Consider the following 15,095-nt stretch of genomic DNA (forward strand, 5'->3'; position numbering starts at 1 on the left):
CTAATGGTACACACCTTATTCTTTGAAATGCTTTGCATAGGCTGTCCATGCTGAAAACAGGGATGAATCTAACAATGTCACTATTTAGGATAAAATTACGTAGGTTTGACGAGAACAGAAGATATGCCAGCTCTGAGATTGCCCTCCTGCTGTCACAATGAAATCTACGTGGAAAGACAATTTTAAGAAAATAACAGACTAACGTAAATTGCTGCAAGTGTGATAGTAGAGAAGGAAATATTTAAATAGAAATATTCTCTGTAAAAATATCCAACCACATTTGTGTAAGTCCCAGTCAGCTCTTCCAAACCACACACAGCTCATGTGAGTCTGCTGAGAAGCACCAGCTGGAAGTGTATCAAAGGAATAAAGTCTGGGTAAAGCACCCTGGAAAACTTCAAGTTCCACCTCCCCAGGCTTTGCAGCAAGCATGGGTCAGCTTGCTCTTCCCCACAAACTCCCAGACACCATTTGGAGGTTAGCACAAGGTGGGACACATGCCCGGTAGATAGCTTGAACACAGTCATCCTCTTCAGGAGAACAAAAGAGTTTAGCAAGACATACATATGTCAGAACATGCCAGAGGGTGTCAGAGCTACAAAGCAGCCTCTAGCCCATTTTTCTTGCTAGCTCAGCCTTGGGGACACTAACTCTGCAGTGTTATTGTCCATCTTCATGAGAAGGGGGTAGTCCACCTCTCCTAAGGGCACAATGTATTCTGCATTCGCCAGATTAGACTAGGGTGATGTTAAGATAGTGAGAAGGTTTGGGGACCAGATGTAAGCAAATAGTACATCCTGCATTGCTGGTTAAAGAACTGGAAAGTTAAATACCTAATGGGACAAATTTCAGCACTAGAAAAGTGAGCCTGGTTCTTTGATAATACAGCTCCTGGGGACATTGTCTTCAAAAGGAACCCTAAACAAGAGTAAAGATTTTTAATATAAACACTAAGTATATATAGTGTTGAGGACATGAGCAGATGAAAAGCAATCCCTGTGTATTTCCAGTAATGCTGAACCATGAGAAGTAATTCAAACATGGTATTTTCTTGCAAATTCCCTGCTATTGCAGAATTAGTGCTTGAGAAAGCAAACTTCTGGCCCGGCAGAGCCAGGTCTGGCTGGACCCCAACAGAAACAACAAAAAAATCCATCCACACAACGTATGATGACTGAAATTACATAGAACAATAGATGTTTTCTACTAGTCAGGATTTTGCACAGTAAGACTTTGGGAAGGAAAATAGTGATTCTCTGCTATGCCAAATGGGGGAGTGGGGAAGGGGAAAGAAAGAAAAGAAAGAAAGAAAGAAAGAAAGAAAGAAAGAAAGGAAGAAAGGAAGGAAGGAAGGAAGGAAGGAAGGAAGGAAGGAAGGAAGGAAGGAAGGAAGGAAGGAAGGAAGGAAGGAAGGAAGGAAGGAAGGAAGGAAGGAAGGAAGGAAGGAAGGAAGGAAGGAAGGAAGGAAGGAAGGAAGGAAGGAAGGAAGGAAGGAAGGAAGGAAGGAAGGAAGGAAGGAAGGAAGGAAGGAAGGAAGGAAGGAAGGAAGGAAGGAAGGAAGGAAGGAAGGAAGGAAGGAAGGAAGGAAGGAAGGAAGGAAGGAAGGAAGGAAGGAAGGAAGGAAGGAAGGAAGGAAGGAAGGAAGGAAGGAAGGAAGGAAGGAAGGAAGGAAGGAAGGAAGGAAGGAAGGAAGGAAGGAAGGATATATTCCATTTAGGCTTCTATTGAGAGAGATTATGAAAAAGAATCTCTTTTTAAATGTAATCATATTACTCAGTTCATTTGAACTATTGTGAATTGATATTAACAACTGAAGAGCATGGCTCCTTTTTTCTCCCCTTTCTTCCTGTGCATTTATACTTTTGTCAAGGCCAAAGCAATTAAGCTTTTCTCTTCTGACATGACCAGCTGCTTGGAAGCCCAGAAGAGGAGCAGGTTGGCAAGACAGTGTGATTTCAATGGCGAGATTGCCGAGGAGAGAGCAAAGAAAAAGCATTCAGGTGCTATTTGTTCCAATGACATTGTATGCTGGGAGATGTTCAGCCTTTGCTCCCTGCAGAACTGTGTATGAAAACTGGTGAAACTGATAAGCCTTTATTGATTACTTTTAGTGACCATTATTTGATCAGCACAGCCATGACTGGGCTGGAGACCTTCAGCACACTGGAGCATTTATGGCACATTCTCTGTGAGACTTGAGTTCAAGACTGTGACTGTCTACAGTCTACAGAATGGTTCATAACCAACATTGCCTTAGAAGTGGATTCACCTCACCTGAGTGCAGTGGACTGAGTGTCCATGGCTCACTTTCCTACCCATGGAGGATTAGGGATCATCTCTCTGAAGATAGGTTTAGGGTGCTATTTGAGATGACTTAGAGCATCCTGCCTGACTTCTGATCCGGAAGGTCATATGTCTCCCAGGGGCAAATGTCATGAATGCCAGCCTCATACAAATGTTTCAGACACCTTTATTAATATTTATCATCACCTTATTCCTTCATTAAGATGACTGAATCAAGCCCTCAGGCTCCAGAGACTATAACAGGCTCTTTGACACTGAACTAATGAATAAACTGCATTTGGCCTTTGAAATCTCTTGATCTCTCCAACAAGCACAGACAGTTTCAGCTGAGTCAAACACCTCCAGTCCCCATTGGTAGTCATCAGAAAGAAATAAGCTCTTCTAGAGCATGAATTATTTAGCCTGGTTTTGGATGAGCGAGATCTTCTGAATGTCTAATCCAGAAAATAAAAGCTTATGAGTCATTGCCTCTAGCTATATGAAAACTGCACATTCTCATCCCCTTTCCAGCTGTCATGAATGATTTAGGCAGACCTTTCTGAGATTTCTTTCCCTAATGGAAGGGTTCATTTGTACCTTTTATCCAGGGCTTGGTATTTCTTAACTCAGAAGACCTGTAAATCACAAGCCAGGGTTTCCTCCAACTCATAATTGCTTCTTTCTGCATGTACGAGGTGCCTCAGAGGTAAGCTGAATGGCAACACCAGGCCAAGGTAGTGAAAGAAGGGATTCAACATGATGCTTTAGAAAGCACTCTAAGCTCCCCACCATAAACTGGAGGTATAAGGGAAGGAGAACACATGAGGCAGGGACTGGAACTGCCCTTCTGGGTTTTGCTGGCCTTCAGCATTATATTGTTGGGGCCTTCTCTGTTAATTTGCTTCCCTTCCTTCCCAGACAAGCTGTGTTTCCTGGGAGGAGAGTGGTTTTCTCTCACTGAGGTCTGCATCCCTTGCTGTGGTAGTCCTAGCTCTCAGCTGGAACCTATACATTTTATGCCACTAAAATAATAAAAGCATGCTAAAAAGTCACAGAAGACTGACATATTATCTGAGCACACAGACTCCTCAAAGCATAATGCAGAAACCTTCCCCAAGTAATTCCACCCACTGCCTTCTTCTCTATCACTTCTTAATATCTCAATTTTTCAGCAAAACTTTCCATTTGCCTAAAATCACGGCTCTCACATCTTAATTAATTCTATAGCAGTGGATCTCATTTGTATGAAAAATATAGTAAGTGATGTACCATTGTTTTTAAAGAAGCTTGCTGTTTTCACCCCAGCAATTTTTTCCTCCTACTGTCAGGCAGCTATTATTGTCACAGTTGTTTAATGTAAGAATAAGAAGTGCTGATAGATGGAAGAAAGCCTGTGAAACTGCCTGCCAAAACCAAAAAACTTGAAGTTTTCCCTTCCCCCAAAACTGCTGCAGACACAGTGGTTTCTCCCATAGTGATAAAGCACTAATTTAAAGGATTTAGTGGAACACCATAGGAGGTTTCCCCTGCTGTAGAAGAGCAGCTAGCCAGCACAGGAACAGGCTTTTCAGTCAAACACAAATAGAAAGTCATCTCAACTAACTTGGGACATCTGTGGTATGTGTTTGAGCATTAAATGACTTGTCTATTCTCACCTTTGCAATAGTATGGAGATAAATAGGCATTTGTACAGCATGTGTTTGTTTTTTGAGATCTACCTTCAGGTGAGAGGAACTGTGCCCTAGAAATATTTGAGGGGAGTCACTATAAGGGTATTCACACATGTGCTCTGTAGATGTTTCATTCCCATCCTGACATGTCATTCAGGCACCTACCATAAGCACCTCTATCCTCATACAACAAATCCTGGCAGAGGCAGGTGAGCTGGGAACATACCATGAAGTGCTTAGGGTCCTTCTCTACTCAGAGAGGTCTCTAGCAATAGAGAGCATAAGAGGTATGTAGAGGCATTTCAGTAATACCGGGGAGGAAAGGAATAGAGGCCATGGATAGGGAAACACCGGGACAAACATGAGATGGGAAAGAGCCCCTCAACACTCCATGTGCTGCTGGTCTGGGAGTCGCTGATCACCAGGAATCACAGGAAAAGCTTGTCTAAAATGTTGCCCCTTTCTTCCAAATTAAGCACATAAGTCATGATGAAATTTCCTCAGTGATGCATCCCTTGAAATGTGAACGATCTTTTAAGGCAAAATATGAGAATTTTCTCTGAAAGCAGCTGGTTAATGTTTTGCTGTTCTCCTAAGTGCGTGTTAACTTTCCCGTTAAGCAGCTAGTTCTAAAATTATACTCACTAACATCTTTTTTCTGAGTCAGATAAAATTGTTTCCCAAATGATGTAGATCCCTAACAAATCCCCACAATAAATAACATCTTCTAATATTAATTATAAATTGGGCTTTTTCCTGAGAACAGCACAGATGCTTTTAACTGGAGACTGTTACACCCTGCATACAACAGTAAATATACCCATCATTCAGATACATTCACTCTTTGAACTCTTTCATTATGTTTGTGAGCTGGAAAGATTGATTCTTTCTACAAATATCCCTGCCAGGAGAGACAAAACCTGGCAACCAACTGCAGTTGTCAATTGGGTCCTGTTGTGTTCGCTGCCTGGGGATCTTGCAGACAAAACCTGATAAACTGAACAGCATTCTGTCTTACCATAATGCCAAGATTCCACAAGGTTTGCCTTCCATGCTTTCACCCTCCTGTATTACACGGTATAACTACTTCATGTCTTGGGAACTCAGCTCCTCCTCTGGAGATTCCTGAGCTTCGGTAATGGTAAAAATCTAGTAAATTGTGTGCCTGCTACTATGGGCCACATATCTTGGCTGATGTCAAGGCCATGATGCTTCAGCTGCTGTTGTCAGAGGACAGTTGGGATGTGGAATTTTTTCAGGCATTTGTATGGAAATCATACTGTGATTTCCTGATGCTAATTATCTCTTAAATTGGAATCTGTTAAATTTGCAGATTAAATTTTAAATTTGATCATCACTCTTAGGCATTCAAAGGGGACAATTCTGAAGCAGGATTTTATCAAGACCTTACATAAAATCTTGAGACTGATCCTATGCCGTACAATGGATACCTAGCTAAAAAAGGACAGCTAACAATGTGGGCTTGATTGCTTGGGAAGAGGAGTTGAAGATTATGTCTTCCTCTGGTTTACATAATTGCCATTGGCTATGGCAAGGCAGATGACTGATTTCTAGAATGTATGGGTGTAAAACTTGATAAAAAACTGACCGATTAAAGGCACTTCTCAGCTAATGACTGTCAATTAATGCTAATCTCCAATGAGCAGCAAAGAAAATAATGGATTCCTGCTGGCTACACTGTGCTGTCTACACAGATCAAATCACTTTCCTCTCTGCACTGCTGCATAAAGCAAAGAGTGAAGTGTCAGAGCATAATTCAGAGACAAGGCTGCCAAATTTGGAGCATCCTATTTGTTTTTACCATGAGACACTGTGCAAACCTGGTCCTGCTGCTTGCTCACCCTCTGGCAATTAGGACCCAACACTTCAGTCTTCCCACATCACTGGTCATCATTGGAAAAATATCTTGGCATTACCTTCTTCCCTGCAGCATGTAACATAGAGCTGGCTATGACCTTGTTATCTCCTGGGTTGGTGGACTTCAGATTTTAACCTGAACAAAGCTACTACTTTTTTTAGTAAGTCTCGGACTCCCATTAGACACTCACAGACAATCACATCCAAATACCATCCAGGAGGATGTCTGTGGCACAGCAGAACTGCTCTCTACTGGGCTAAGGAACAGCTGTTTCATGGTTCTTCTTCATCCCCTCTGAAAGACAGACAGGCAAAGCTTCAAGTAAGCAATACTACCTGCCCTTGGGGCAGGCAATGGTAGGACCCTTCTGAGAAGGGAACCACAACACCATTTCCTACTTGGCATTGGTCATGCAGGGTTGGTGCTGCTGGAATGTTTCAGAAGTGGATCCAGAGGTCCCCAACAGCCCCTAAAGCTGGACACTGGCAGGAGACTCCGACACTCAATATCCAGTACACAATGCAAGGGCGCACACTGAGTCCTCCAGAAGCTACCCTCCTCCACTGGAGTTACTATGAGCAAAGCTTGTCATGAACAGTCCTTAGCTCTCACGCTGCCTGGACTTTCAGAAGGGAGGAGGCAAGAGTTTGGCATGTTTTCCCTAAAAAGACCTCTCTCCACAGACATGATGTCACTAGTGCTGAGAAATTTCCTCAGAAGTTTCTGGGAGAACTTCTGAAGACTTGTTGGCTGTGAGCTCGGGAAGCCTATAAACCGTAATGTCTGCACCATCAGTTCACTGTCCAGGCTTGATTCAACAGGGCATCACCTTGCTCCGTCTGGTGGCTCTGGGTGGGCCAGCTCTGTGATGTGCCACTTTTCCAGAAGCCAGCTTGCTCCAGGATCAGGTGTCTTGTCAGCTGCTGGGGAAAAAAACAATGTGCTACTCCCAGCTGGGATCAGGTGAAATGTCAGTGTGTGTGTTGTATAGCACTAATCAGGAAGCAATTATTCCTAATGCTATGTTGAGCATGTCAGCTGTGATCACCACCTTTTTGGAGGGTAGACAGTGAACCCACAAAGTTTAACAAACAGCCTTTTCTTATACAAACTGGCCGGCACATGCCATTTGAAGTGAGGACAGAGCTGAACAGAGATCTCTTTCTGAGAGCATGTTAGGTGTATAAAGGAGGCTAGGTGGAATGATAAAACACAGAAGATCTGAGCTTTCATATACTTGGGAGCTTCTTAAAGGAATCTTTTAGTATCATGGAAATTAAAAATCATGGTTTAGCAAGGTCTTTTCTACTTGTTGATCACACATCCTCCAAGCAGACAGCAAAAATAGTGGGGAAAAGCGTTACATTTCTTGGTCATTGCCAAACAAATACAGATAACCAGAATTGCTCCTCTGGAAAGATTAGCACTGCACAACCCCTCCCTGTATTTTCAGCCTACTAATTAACAACATTTTTCTCCCTGTCAACTCAGAAGAATATTCATTACCATGGGACACGGATTTTGTTGCACGGTGTTAGCACATGAATTGCCATCCAAGACTTGGCAAGATCATGCTCCCCTCCCACACTCCTGCAATTACTGCGGGTCAGATAAAGAAATAGGAAGCAGTTGCAAACATGGTAAATGTGGCTTGCAAATGCAGAAACAGACATGTAGGACTTCTGTGCAAAATGTCCAATGCACAAAGTCTGGGACACCTGGAGGGAGGAATATTCAGTTGAAATTATATATCTGGCAAGCAGCTGTCTCCATCTGAATTTGCCACCTTCAGACCTTCTGGAGTCAGCAGAGATCTAGTCAATTTGGTCAGGGGGTCCTGAGGCACAGTTCAGGCGTGAGCCAAAATAGGCCAGATGAATCATGATGTGAAAGTGACTATATTCTCTTTTGATGACAAGGGAGTCTACAGTGATTAACTCAGCTGGAGGCTTTATTTGAATGAACAATTGCTTCTTATATATTGCCTTTATTTCGCTACAGTCTTGATTTTTATCACTATCTTGACTACTTGGTTCCTCCATGAAGTGTGACTAACCACTTCTGATGTTCCTGAGAACCTTGGTTTTTCTGTTCCACTCACTGCTACACCACTCGAAATCATTATTATGGGAATCTCAAATTTCTTTTTAATCTATTTTAACGTATTTCATGATTTTAGGAGGAAGTTTAACTTGAGCTTTTAAACTTCGGCATGATCAACCAGCATCTCTAGAGTAGCCGACATGAGCTGATTGATTTCACAGGTCCTGTTATCTTTGCTTTGGAAAAAAAAGAAGTTTGCCACCTACTGATAAAAGTATACTGAAAAATTCTAAATCCTGACAAGTATGTTCATTCCTGACTGATTTTTTTTTTTTTTTAAAGAGGCCAAAGTCTACAAGCTACTGAAAGAACCAGGTTGTCAGGCTCTCGGCAGAACCAATGTCTTCACTTGGGTCATCCAGCAATTCCCCACAAAAGTGCTCTCTTCTAAACCTCCATCAGTCAGCAGAGAGGCCAGCTGAGTGACCCTGTGAAAATAGCCAACTGTCAGAACGTTTGGATGATGCAGAAGTAATTGTCCTAAATTTTGTATATGCATACCAGGTCAACATGTACTCTTTCACTCATATGAAAGAAGATTCAAATTAGCTGTCTAAATGTAGGTGTTTATCGCCTTTTGTGCAGCCTTGAGTTATTCAGGATTCCCACACAGGTGAGACAGAGCCTTTAGAGACTTGTGCTACCCTAGTGCAAAAGTTGGAAGCTGCATTTCAAAAGTCATTAGATATTTATGTTTAATTCACTGAGGCAAGGCCACACTACATTTCCACACCAGCCTCACAGACATCAATGATAACCTTTGCAGACCAAAGCTAGGATTTAATTTTACCTCCCTTTGGTGAACTAGGTATCTAACCTAAGTCAGATGTCCAGGGTCCTCTCAGCTGGCTTATTTCAAAACATTATCATAGGGTGGGGTAAGTCATTATATCTTTTATTGACAACAAGAAATAAATAAATAAATATGTAAAATTGGCCATGTTGGATGGGGCTTTGAGCAATCTGGTCTAGCGGAAGGTGTCCCTGCCCATGGCAGGGGGGTTGGAACTAGATGATCTTAAAGATTCCTTCTAACCCAAACCATTCCATGATTATGATTCTATAGACAACAGAGGAACCCTAATAATTAATTAAAGCAAGCATGCCTCAGAAGTCTGAAGTTAGGTCAGATGATCTGTATCCCAATGTGCTGCTCAGGATAAGCAAAGTTATCAGGATCTGCTCGGTAGCAAGACACAGAAGAGCTGGAAGGAGAAGCCAAGGCAGAAGAGGGAGAAATGTGGAGGCAAAACTTGGAAAAAGTCTACAGGCACATGGCTGGGATTGTGCCACCTCTGTGGATTGCTGTTGGATAAACAACCCCATTTGTTTTGGAAACACCATGTTTCTTCTTTGCAAAAGCACACTGAAACACACTCTACTAAATAGACATCCCTCAGAAAGAGAAACTTTAGGAGCTCATTACCAAGCAAAGTCTCTGCATGTGATTGCCAGCCTCTTTGCTTTGGAATTAACTTTGATTACCCAGCCCCTGATACACCATCAAAGTATGAAGAGCACTGCCCAGTGTGATTACACCAGGCACTCTCACAAATAAAGTCACACACTGTGAGATGCTGTAGAGGCTGGTGAGGTTGTTTTCATCAGGAGCAACAACAGAAAAAGGGCTGCACTGGGCAGCTAACCACACCATAGGATCAGAAGGACAGGATTAATTATGAAAGAAGCATCTTCTCCACCACTGGAGGTTTTTCAGAAGGTGTTAGACAACCCAGAATAATGTGAGCCTTTAATGCAAGAAATATTTAAAGGTAGGCTCATTTGTATAAAGCTATCTTCAGGGAAAAAAAATGGAGGCAAAAGAAATGTAGTGTCAGTGCTTCCTGTGTCGGATTAAGCCAAGGTAACGTAAAAGAGAGGAATGCTCCTGGCCAAGATGAGTCACTGATTTTTATTTAGCCTTTCAGAAAGAACTGGTCACCGTCAACACATAAAAGTGCTTTAAAATCGTTCCTGAAGTGAATTAAAGCCTACCTGTCCTACACACACCTAGAAAAGTGAATGGGAACTTGGGTTTAATTTCCAGGGGTATATTAGTGCTTTATAACACAGTAACATAGAGAAAAATTGCTCTGGGCCTTGGTTTTCCTAGTGGTGAAACCGGAGATACTGACACTGACCTCAGCTTCCCAATCCTCTGCCAGGGAGCAGCAAGAGTGGGGCATCCATGGAAGAGCCTCATAGAGAATTCAAAGCTGACTGAGGACTGCAATGGTTTGTAGTACCACCACTTTAGTACCTCCCTTAAGGCTACCTAAGGAACACTGAGAAGAGGGCAAGCCCACAGGGATGTTTTCTCAGACTCCATTGATCTGCAGTGCTGGGATGCCTGAGGGCTCCTCTATTATGCAGCGGCTCTGGCTCATGCAACAGCAAGATCTCACCCTCCTGGGCCACTGTCCTGTACAAGCAGATCAGACATGGGTACTGAACCAACTCCTGTTGCAAGGATGGCACAACCACTCAGCCACTGCTGTGCTGACTCCAGGGGTTGGTCCCTGGGTCAGGTATCTCTGGATCTGGAGGCTGAACAGCCTACTACTCAAGGAGGATGCCCTATAACTCTCTTCAGCCTCTGACACCATGCTGGGTGGAGGACTCAGCATGGGTTGGCACTTCGCAGACACTTGTGCAATTGGAGGCTACCTGAATCACAGCCCAGACACCCACACAAATTATTATGACAGAAGAGCTCTGACCTAAGCACACCTGGGAGACTGGAAGATCAGAGATCTTCTGCCTAACTATATGCTTCAAGATCAATGGAGACAACCTAGATCCACTCCAGCGGAAGCCAGTATTAAAGTTCTCATCGACTTCAACAGTAGAACAACAAAGCTCTGGCACTTCAAAGGTTTCTTTTTATGATGCTTTATCCTGCTAATAAGCACCATCTATTCCTTTCAACATGGGAGCCATCCACTGATTTGCTAACAGCACTTTGTTGTGCTTTATATAATCACGGATGTCCTATGAAAGCAGAGAAGGGACTGACAGCTTCCCACTGCACAGAAGGAGCTCCTGAGAAACAAGGATTTAGTTTCCAACAAAGGCGTTGTGCTTGTGCTGAAAGCCCTCACATTTTCAGTTCTGCAACACAAACCGCTAATGCAGCCCAGTCCCCAGAGCAGGAGGTAAGTGCTTGGTTTCACATTCAATGAGACTTAGTATCAGACAATTAGCATGTATCACTTAGGGAGTTAGAGAAGTCCTCTGTGAACCCCAGAATAGAGTACCTGAAGAGCATCCATTCTCACCATTTTTAAAGCTGAGACAACTCTTAGAGTGCAACATTAATTTTTTTGACTTATAACTGTCAAAACTGAAAGGTATTCAAAAGTCATCTGGACATGGTCCTGGGCAATCACTTTTAGGTGGCCCTGTTTGTCATGGGGCTTGGACCAGATACCAACCACAACCTCCCAACCAAGCAGACCAACCTCCCTTCCAATCTCAACCATCCTGATTCTGTGAAATCCCTTTAAGTACAGGAATAAACTATCTGTTGAACTTCAGATTTTACTGGAGAACAAATTTGATATCACCATGGACACCCCAGGGTTTTATATATAGACACACACAAACCAAACCTACATATGACCTATGAAAGAAATTAAAGAGAGAGAAAAACAAATCTTGCTCCAAATTCCCATCTCAGCCCAGAGCAATACCAGACTCCTAGGGAAGTGAGATGTGCTCAGGTGCAGCACTACTTTACAGAGCTTCTCTTCAAATGAAAGGGAAGAAATACTCTCAGTACTTGCTATCATTGAGCAATGACCACTCACAGCTGCAGAATCACACTGCTGTGTTCTAACATATCCAAAAGAGCAGATCCAAGCACAGGGAAACAAGTCTGATGCATCAGACTTTTCCCTAAAGGAAAGGTTTTTCCTGACGCCTCACCTATATTTCACAAGCTGCAGTTTGTGGTCATCACCACTAGTTATAACATCTACCATTGCTGAGAAGAGTGGCTCCAGCATCTTTGTCACTCCCCTGCAAACAGTTGCAGGTTGCTGTTAGTTTCAGCCTCACTTCACCTGGCTAGGTTAGCTCAAATCCCTCAGTTTCTCTGCAGGCTTCCTAAGGTCCCTCGAAATTGCAGTTCTACCAGGCACTTACATGCTACCTGGTGATTTTCTGAGAGTAACTCCAACATTACCTAGGTCATAGGATCTTAGGATCACAAGATAGCTCAGGTGGGAAGGCATCTCAGGAGGTGCATAGCCCAACCCCCTGCTCACAGCAAGCTCAGCTATGAGGGCAGAGCAGGTTGCTCAGGGCTTTATCCAGCTGGATCTTGAAAACTGCATGGATGGACACTGCACTACTTCATGGGACAGCCTGTTCCTCCTCTTAACTGAAAACCATGAACATACAGGATTTAGTGGAGAACCTTGGTGCACTTATCAGTAGCTTATCAGTACCTACTGTTTGGACACCAAGCCATCCATACCCTTGGCTTATGATGTATGACATCTCAGTGCAGATTAGTACTAAAAAATCTTTTTTTTTATCTTGCTGGTGCTGGTTGATAACAAGTCTCCTGCCCTACTCTGATGCTTGCAAACAAGATGATTCCGAGAGCTTCAAACTAATTGCATAGAGAATGAAATCACACATTCAAAGAGCAATGGTACTCAGGTTGTTTTCACATCCATTCTGCTCCTACAATCAGTGCTGAGTGTCAGCATTTTGTTAATTTGAAAGCTAGGGCTTGCTCAAGGATTTTCCTTCAAACAAAGGATTTGGCTTGTTCTAAAGAAAATGGGGAGAGCATGAGATGAGTGAAGGTGTATTTAATGCTATGCAGAGCTGCAGCTGCCTGACAGCGTGTCATAGCCCACACTGGCTGAACAGCTAACAAGGAAACAGCACTTTTTTTCATTCCCAGCTTTGTTTTCTGACCTTTAAAAGCATCCTCTCTTTGAAGTAGCATATGAAATACAAGCACCAGGATGCCACTCATTTTCTCCACCTCTAAAAGAAGTGCAAGAAAACAAAATGACAAACCCTTAAATGTCAAAAATCTTTTCTGAGCCGGTACCCAACAAATCCTCATGACTACTGTTAGCTTGTGCTGCAAACTCCTGCTCACTGCAAACATGGGATCTTTACCATGGCTACTCACCTGGGCAAGACACTAAATATTTATAAACAGCTGTCAAGAGCCTTCCTTTCTATGTCTCTGACAATGGCTAACAATGCTGTGAAGCCCTGGGGATGCTGAAGTACTAATAATGCTCTGAGTGTCTCCTTTCAGAGTGGTGACTGAATCACTAGGAGCATGAGTGCTACTGGTCCTAAACGTCCTTGAGCAGGAGGACTCTCAGAGAGTATTCTTAAAATATTGGCTTCCACATCCTGCTGTAACTCCACAAGACCCTGTTTCTTCATCTGCCAGTTTGGCTTTTAGGGCTGCTTGTTTTTAATTCAAAGGGTTTTCTGGCTGTGTTGGCTAAAAGCACACTAAACATGAGAGTGGATAGGATCTGAAGGACGAATACAAAGACTTTCATTCCACTGGCCTTTCATATCATTTAAAAGAGATAAATTTGTGAACTAGGCTCTCTAGGCCTTTGAGGAAGTCACTAAAACTGATGGAAGGTCTTGCTTGGATTTTTCTCTTCACCGGATAATTGGTCCTCAGTAGATAAAACTACATTGAACTTTTATTTCTACCCTCTAAAACTGACTTCGTTGTCCTTATTAAGTCTTGTAGGCTTTACATATAGAAATCCTGACTCTCTTAAGTGAAGGAGAGAGAATGAGTCTGAGAAGGGTGATATAGAGGATCAGAGATTAAATCAAACTGTAGCAGAAAGAAGAAATAACTGCTCCATGCAAAGGAAGCCCATCCTTTAAGCATAGATTGAGCAATTCAGTATCTAGGAAGCAATGCAAGGAGGAAGTAAACATTCTCTACACTAAAAGGCAAAGAAAGAAAGATCAGTGCAGCAGGGCAGCCTAGGGGATTTAATCTTACATTTACTAGAAGCTCTTCCACAGCTGTTCACAGCTTTCAGGGCTGTATATGGCTCAGGGGGTTCCCCTGTGCCCTTCATCTTGTGACATGGGCAGCATCAGAAGAGGCATAACATCTCCTTGGCTTCCTGATGTGTAAATTCACACCTGCCTCTTTCCTTTAGTCTCTGTTGACAAATCCTAGAGAGGAGGGGTGTGAGCAAGAATCAGGAGAGGGGAGCCAACATATCAGGTTTGGTCCCTCTGGCAGGCCACTGACAACAGGATTTACACAGCAATATGTGCACATCTGTGCCTGAGCCAGGCTTCCTAGGTAGCATGGAGAAACCAAGTCAGGGAGGCCCAGAAGTGATTCACCTCAGCCTGAGGCAGGTATCTAAATTAGAGCAGATGAATCATGCTCTCCAAATTCCTCCACTAAATATAAGCTCCGCTCACTACCAGGGAGCCTAGCTCTGCTGCACGTGTTTGAAAGCAAAGACTTCGCCTTCTCAGTAATGCCTACAGCTCGGTTTAACCACACTGCCCTCCAGGCAAGGAAACTGAGGCACCAGCACAGGCCACATTCATGCCCGGACTTCACTTTTATCACGTGGGCTTGGAAAATACCTAACAGTCTGGATTCCCTCTCAGTAGAATGTGAGGAATGAAAGACACTAGAAGGCAAGCAGCACTCACTGCTCAAGTCAACTTTACTGATTACAGCAGGGAGGATGTATGGTGTTTTTCTATAGAGAAAGGATGAGGTCAGGAGAGTAAGACCATTGAGTAGAAGCTGTTGTGTTAGAAAGGGACTGGGAAGGGTACTCTACTAAGCAGCAGAGCTGTGATGCCTTACATCAGCTTCTGAGATGCTTCTCTGCTCTGCTGCTGCTGTGCTGTTCAACCTTGGGCATGTCATTTGGACTTTACTAGGCTTTTTAAGTTATCCTATGATGGGGTTGTTGTTTTGGGAAAGAAAGTTGCAACCAAGGGTGAAGAGCGTAGGACTCCAGGGATGAAAGAGTGACTAGTGCAGGGCTAGGTCACAAGGTCCTTGTAGCACCCCAGTTCCCTGCTCACCAAGTAGAAGACCTCATGATGTTTGATCCATCCGAAAATGCTGACAGTCCCAGGGGCAGAGCAGGGCAAGGAGGCGTTTCCAATTTGGG

Source organism: Neopsephotus bourkii, unplaced genomic scaffold, assembly GCF_033783945.1.
Source record: "Neopsephotus bourkii isolate Nb327-2 ecotype Australia unplaced genomic scaffold, CSIRO-AGI_Nbou_v1 NB_745, whole genome shotgun sequence".
NCBI lineage: Eukaryota > Metazoa > Chordata > Aves > Psittaciformes > Psittacidae > Neopsephotus > Neopsephotus bourkii.